The sequence below is a fragment of the Phalacrocorax carbo genome, chromosome 26, assembly GCF_963921805.1.
Source record: "Phalacrocorax carbo chromosome 26, bPhaCar2.1, whole genome shotgun sequence".
Lineage (NCBI taxonomy): Eukaryota > Metazoa > Chordata > Aves > Suliformes > Phalacrocoracidae > Phalacrocorax > Phalacrocorax carbo.
In genome coordinates, this window is record NC_087538.1 from 4,664,027 (window position 1) to 4,671,157 (window position 7,131).

The following is a 7,131-nucleotide window of genomic DNA, read 5'->3' on the forward strand; positions in this document are numbered from 1 at the left end:
AAATGGGGTGACGATGTCAAAAATTGGGGGGGGGAGGGGGGTACCCGTAAACTCTGTTTTTGGGTTGAATTCAGGGGGATTTTGATGCAGCCACTCGACGGCCGACGGGGACCCCGACGGCGACGGCCCCCGCTTGCAACGGGAGCGCGGCCGAGCTGGCGGCCGCCCTTCGCCGCGGCCTGTGCGAGGAGGAGGAGGAGGGCGGCGCGGGGAGGCCGAAGGCTCCCTGCGAGCTCTGCCCCCCCGGTTGGACCCCCCGAGCCGCCGCCTGCTACCGCCTTTCGGCGGCCGCCCGTACGTGGGACGCCGCCGCCCGCGACTGCGCCGCCCGCGCCGCCCGGCTGCTCGGCCCCCGCGACCTCCCGGCGGCGGTGAGACCCCCCCCGAACGAGGCACCCCCAAATACCCTCCTGGGAAAGGGGAGGGGGGGTGTCCCGGGGAGCTGCGCCCCCAAAAATACCCATTTCGGGGAGGATTTGGGGGGGATTGGGGCATCCTAGGAAGCAGCACCCCAAAAATATCCATTTTAGGGGTGATTTGGGGGGGATTGGGGCATCCTAGGAAGCAGGACCCCCAAAAATACCCATTTTAGGGGTGATTTGGGGGGGGATTGGGGCATCCTAGGAAGCAGCACCCCCAAAAATACCCATTTTAGGGAGGATTTGGGGGGGATTGGGGCATCCCGGGCAGCAGCACCCCCAAAAATACCCATTTTAGGGAGGATTTGGGGGGGATTGGGGCATCCTAGGAAGCAGCACCCCCAAAAATACCCATTTTAGGGAGGATTTGGGGGGGGATTGGGGCATCCTAGGAAGCAGGACCCCCAAAAATAGCCATTTTAGGGAGGATTTGGGGGGGATTGGGGCATCCTAGGAAGCAGGACCCCCAAAAATAGCCATTTTAGGGAGGATTTGGGGGGGATTGGGGCATCCTAGGAAGCAGGACCCCCAAAAATACCCATTTAAGGGAGGATTTGCGGGGGATTGGGGCATCCCGGGCAGCAGCACCCCCAAAATTACCCATTTTAGGGAGGATTTGGGGGGGATTGGGGCATCCTAGGAAGCAGGACCCCCAAAAATAGCCATTTTAGGGAGGATTTGGGGGGCATTGGGGCATCCTAGGAAGCAGCACCCCCAAAAATAGCCATTTTAGGGGTGATTTGGGGGGGATTGGGGCATCCTAGGAAGCAGCACCCCCAAAAATACCCATTTTCGGGAGGATTTGGGGGGGGATTGGGGCATCCCGGGCAGCAGCACCCCCAAAAATACCCATTTTCGGGAGGATTTGGGGGGGATTGGGGCATCCCGGGCAGCAGCACCCCCAAAAATACCCATTTTAGGGGTGATTTGGGGGGGATTGGGGCATCCCAGACACCAGCACCCCCAAAAATACCCATTTTAGGGAGGGTTTGGGGGGGATTGGGGCATCCTGGGCAGCAGCACCCCCAAAAATACCCATTTTAGGGAGGATTTGGGGGGCATTGGGGCATCCTAGGAAGCAGCACCCCCAAAAATACCCATTTTAGGGAGGATTTGGGGGGCATTGGGGCATCCTAGGAAGCAGCACCCCCAAAAATACCCATTTTAGGGAGGATTTGGGGGGGATTGGGGCATCCTAGGAAGCAGGACCCCCAAAAAATACCCATTTTAGGGAGGATTTGGGGGGGATTGGGGCATCCCGGGCAGCAGCACCCCCAAAAATACCCATTTTAGGGAGGATTTGGGGGGGATTGGGGCATCCCGGGCAGCAGCACCCCCAAAAATACCCATTTTAGGGGTGATTTGGGGGGGATTGGGGCATCCCAGACACCAGCACCCCCAAAAATACCCATTTTTGGGGGTGATTTGGGGGGGAATTGGGGCACCTGACCCTGTAACATGCCCCACAATATCCGCTTTTGCGGGGGGGGATTGGGGCTGCGGGTCGCCAGGTTGGGTTTGGGGGTGCAGGGGGGGTCCCCCCAGTGCTGACCCCCCCTGGGCCCCCCCAGGCCTCGCTGGAGGGGGGTGCTGGGGGAGCCGAACCCCCTGTGGGTCGGGCTGCGCTTTCGCCCCCGCCGCCCGCGCCTGGCTCTGGCCCGACGGCTCCCAGCAGCCCCCGCCGTGAGTCGGGGTTTGGGGGGACCCTGGGGGCGCGGGGGGGGGGGGTACAGGGGTGTCCCAGGGGAGGGGGGTGGCCCTGGGGTCCCCCTCTCCCCCCTCCCCATCCTTATCGGGGTCCCCCTCTCCCCATCCCCACCCTCACCAATATTGGGGTACCCCAGTTCTCCCCATCCCCATCGATATTGGGGTACCCCACATCCCCCCACCCATATCGGGGTCCCCCTCTCCCCATCCTCACCCATATTGGGATCCCCCTTTTCCCATCCCCATCGATATTGGGGTGTCCCCCCCATATCAGGGTCCCCCCCCTCTCCATCCCCACCCACCCCCTCCCATCCCCTCCACCTCCCCCCCCCCCCCAACTTTGTGCCCCCCCCCCACTTTGGGGTAGGCCCCCCCCCCCCGATTTGGGGGTCCCCCACACCCCCTGACATTTCGGGGTCCCCCCCACACCCCCCCCATATCAGGGTCCCCCTCTCCCCATCCCCACCCACCCCCTCCCATCCCCTCCACCTCCCCCCCCCCCCCCCAACTTTGTGCCCCCCCCCCCACTTTGGGGTAGGCCCCCCCCCCGATTTGGGGGTCCCCCCTCCCCCTGACATTTCGGGGTCCCCCCACACACCCCCCATACCAGGGTCCCCCTCTCCCCATCCCCACCCACCCCCTCCCACCCCTCTCCACCTCCCCCCGCCCCACCTTTGTGCTCCCCCCCACCAACTTCGGGGTAACCCCCCCCCCCCCGGTTTGGGGGTCCCCCCCCCCCGCTGACGCCTCGGGGTCCCCCCCACAGGCCCGGGCAGCGCGGGGGCCAGGGCCGGGATTGCGGGGTGCTCCGACGGGGTCACTCGGCGCTGGAGAGCTGCGGGGCCGAGCTGTGCTGGCTCTGCCGCCGCGACGCCCTCCTGCTCTAACGCCTTTATTTGGGGGAGGGGGTGTGTGTGTGAGGGGCACCCATGGGTGGGGGTGGGGGGCACCCACGGGTGCTCAGGCGGGCGGGCGGGCGCAGATCCAGTGCTTCTCGGAGGCGCAGCTGGCCGTCTGCACGTCGCCGTCCCCGAGGTAGGCGCAGTCGGCCGCGCCGCGCACCGCGAACCTGCCGGCACCGCCGGCCTGCTCTTCCTCCTCCTCCTCCTCCTCCTCCTCCCTCATCCCCCCGCCTCCTCCTCCCTCATCCCTCCATCCCGCCTCCTCCTTCATCCCTCCATCCCACCGCCTCCTCCTTCATCCCTCCATCCCACCTCCTCCTCCTCCTCCCTCATCTCTCCTCCTCCTCCTTCATCCCTCCATCCTGCCTCCTCCTCCTCCTTCATCCCTCCATCCCACCGCCTCCTCCTTCATCCCTCCATCCCTCCTCCTCCTCCCCACTCCCTCCCTCCATCTCTCCATCCCTATTTCACCCCTCCTCCTCCTTCATCCCTCCATCCTTCATTCCTCCTTCCCTCCTCTTCCTCCTCCTCCTTCATCCCTCCTCTTCCTCCATCCTTCCATCTATTCCTTCGTCCATCATCCCTCCTCCTCCTCCCCGATCCCTCCATCCCTCCTCTTCCTCCTCCTTCTTCATCCCTCCTCCTCCTCCTCCCCAATCCCTCCATCCTCCCTCCATCCCTCCTCTTCCTCCTCCTTCTTCATCCCCCCATCCCTCCTCATCCTCCTCCTTCATCCCCCCATCCCTCCTCCCCAATCCCTCCATCCCTCTCTCCTCGATCCCTCCTCCTCTATTCCTCCCTCCCTCCTTCCTTCATCCCTCCTCTTCCTCCCTCTTCTTCATCCCCTCATCCCTCCTCCTCCTCCTCCCAATCCCTCCATTCCTCCCTCTGTCCTTCCTTCATCCCTCCTCTTCCTCCCCTCCTTAACCCATCCTCTTCCTCCCCCTTCTTCATCCCTTCTCCTCCTCCCCAATCCCTCCCTCCTCCATCCTTCATCCCTCCTCCTCCCCAATCCCTCCTTCATCCCTCATTCCTTCCCTCCACCCCTCCTCTTCCTCCTCCCCACCCTCTCCCTCCTCCCTCCCCCGTCCCCATCCCCCCCGTGTCCCCCTGTCCCCCCCCGTGTCCCCCCGGCCCCCCCGGCCCCCCCGTGTCCCCCGGCCCCCCCCCCCCCCGCGTCCACCTGTCCTCCCCCGCCCCCCCGCATCCCCCTGCCCCCCCGCGCCCCCCCGTCCCTCACCAGGGCTGGGAGCGGGAGCCGTTGGCCCAGTGCCACCCTTGCTGCAGGTCCCTCCGGAGCCCGACCCAATGGTGGGGGAGACCCTTGTGACGCGCCAGCAGCCCCTGGGGACGTGGGGACACGTGGGGACACTCGGGGACACTCGGGGACGTGGGGACACGTGGGGACACACGGGGACGTGGGGACACGTGGGGACACTCGGGGACGTGGGGACGTGGGGACACGTGGGGACACTCGGGGACGTGGGGACACGGGGACACTCGGGGACGTGGGGACGTGGGGACACTCGGGGACGTGGGGACACGTGGGGACACTCGGGGACGTGGGGACACGTGGGGACACTCGGGGACGTGGGGACACTCGGGGACGTGGGGACACACGGGGGACGTGGGGACACTCGGGGACGTGGGGACACGTGGGGACACTCGGGGACGTGGGGACACGGGGACACTCGGGGACGTGGGGACACTCGGGGACGTGGGGACACACGGGGACACTCGGGGACGTGGGGACACTCGGGGACACTTGGGGACATGGGGACACTCGGGGACACTCGGGGACGTGGGGACACTCGGGGACACTCGGGGACGTGGGGACACTCGGGGACGTGGGGACGGGGGACACTCGGGGACAGGGGGACATCTGGGGACATGTGGGGAGAGGGGGACACGGGGGGACAGGGGGATACAGGGAGGGTGGGGACACTCGGGGACGTGGGGACACGTGGGGGATGTGAGGACATAGGGGACATCTGGGGACGTGGGGACACTCAGAGATGTGGGGACACTCGGGGACATGGGGACAGGGGGACACTCAGGGACAGGGGGACATCTGGGGACATGGGGACACGTGGGGGAGAGGGGGATGCAGGGGGGGTGGGGACACTCGGGGACATGGGGACACCCGGGGGTACACAGGGACACGGGGACATTGGTGTGGGGACACCAAGGGACATGGGGACATGAGGACATGGGGGACAGCCGGGGAAGTGGGGACATGGGGACACTCGGGGACATGGGGACACTCGGGGACATGGGGGACACTTGGGGATGGGGACACCAGGGGACTTGGGGACATGGGGGACATGAGGACATGGGGACAGCTGGGGATGTGGGGACATGGGGACACTCGGGGACGTGGGGACACTCGGGGACGTGGGGACACTCAGGGACGTGGGGACACCCGGGGGTACACAGGGACATTGGTGTGGGGACACCAAGGGACATGGGGACTTCAGGTGGGGACATGGGGACACCCAGGGACACTCGGGGACATCGGTGTGGGGACATGGGGACACAAAGACATTGGGTGGGGACATGGGGACACAGGGACACCCAGGGGGACACAGGGACACCCAGTGACATGGGTGTGGGGACACGGGGACACCCAGGGGGACACAGGGACACCTGGTGACATGGGTGTGGGGACACGGGGACACCCGGGGGGACACGGGGACACCCGGTGACATGGGTGTGGGGACACGGGGACACCCGGGGGGACACAGGGACACCCGGTGACATGGGTGTGGGGACACGGGGACACCCGGGGGGACACGGGGACACCCAGTGACACGGGTGTGGGGACACGGGGACACCTGAGGGGACACGGGGACACCCAGTGACACGGGTGTGGGGACACGGGGACACCTGGGGGGACACGGGGACACCCGGTGACATGGGTGTGGGGACACGGGGACACCCGGGGGGACACGGGGACCCCCCCCAAGACCCCCCCAGAACACTTAAGCCCCTCCCAGAGGACCCTCATCCAACCCCCCCCATGGGTGCCCTCCCAGTGTCCCCGTGTCCCCCGGTGTCCCTGTGTCCCCCGGTGTCCCCGTGTCCCCGTGCCCCCCCCCAGCACCCTTGGGTGCCCCCACCTTCTCTTCTGGGGTGTCGAGGGAGGTGAGGGACCCCCCCAGAGCGCGGCAGCTCCCCAGACCCCGGCTCCAGTTGCCCTCCTCCTCCGAGAAGAGGTAACAGCGGCCCCCGAAGCCCAGCCAGCCCCGGGGGCAGCAGCAGCCGCCCGCACCTGCGCCAAAATCCCCGCCTTTCACCCCAAAAACGGGCCGTCACCGGCGGCGAGGGCGGGAGGCAGCACCCGCTGGCACCCTGGGGGCCCTCGCCCGCCCGGGACCCCCCCACCCCCCCCAGCCCTGGGGGATTCACCGCTACGTCCTCCGTCTCCCCCAAAATGGGGTGGGTGGGTTTTATTTCCACACCCTGGTGTCCCAAAAATGGCCTTTTTTCACCCAAATCCCAGCCTGAGTCACCCATGGGATCCCCCACCCTGGGAGAGGTCGGGGCGTCCGTCACCTTTGGGTGTCCCATCCCCCCCGTGTCACCCCTCACCCTGTCCCTTCCCGTGTCCCCATCCCATGGGATTCACCCCTATGTCCCCATTTTCCCAAAAATGGCCTTTTTTCACCCAAATCCCAGCCTGAGTCACCCACGGGATCCCCCACCCTGGGAGAGGTCGGGGTGCCCGTCACCTTTGGGTCCCCCCCTCAGTGTCACCCCTCACCCTGTCCCTTCCCGTGTCCCCATCCCATGGGATTCACCCCTATGTCTCCATTTTCCCAAAAATGGCCCTTTTTCACCCAAATCCCAGCCTTAGTCACCCACGGGATCCCCCACCCTGGGAGAGGTCGGGGCGCCCGTCGCCTTTGGGTGTCCCGTCCCCCCCGTGTCACCCCTCACCCTGTCCCTTCCCGTGTCCCCAACCTGTGGATTTCACTCCTATTTCTCCATTTTTCCCAAAAATGGCCTTTTTTCACCCAAATCCCAGCCTGAGTCACCCATGGGATCCCCCACCCTGGGAGAGGTTGGGGCGCCCGTCACCTTTGGGTCCCCCCCGCGTCACC

At 66.0% G+C, this 7,131-nt stretch overlaps 1 long non-coding RNA gene across 1 annotated transcript; it reads right to left on the reverse strand.

The window, feature by feature from the left end:
• Nucleotides 1-2,991: 2,991 nt before the first annotated feature.
• On the reverse strand, nucleotides 2,992-6,515 carry LOC135317661 (uncharacterized). Its single transcript, XR_010376408.1, has 3 exons — nucleotides 6,148-6,515; nucleotides 4,269-4,372; nucleotides 2,992-3,195 (listed from the first exon to the last, which is right to left on the reverse strand). It is a non-coding gene; the product is annotated as an uncharacterized LOC135317661 (long non-coding RNA).
• Nucleotides 6,516-7,131: the final 616 nt, after the last annotated feature.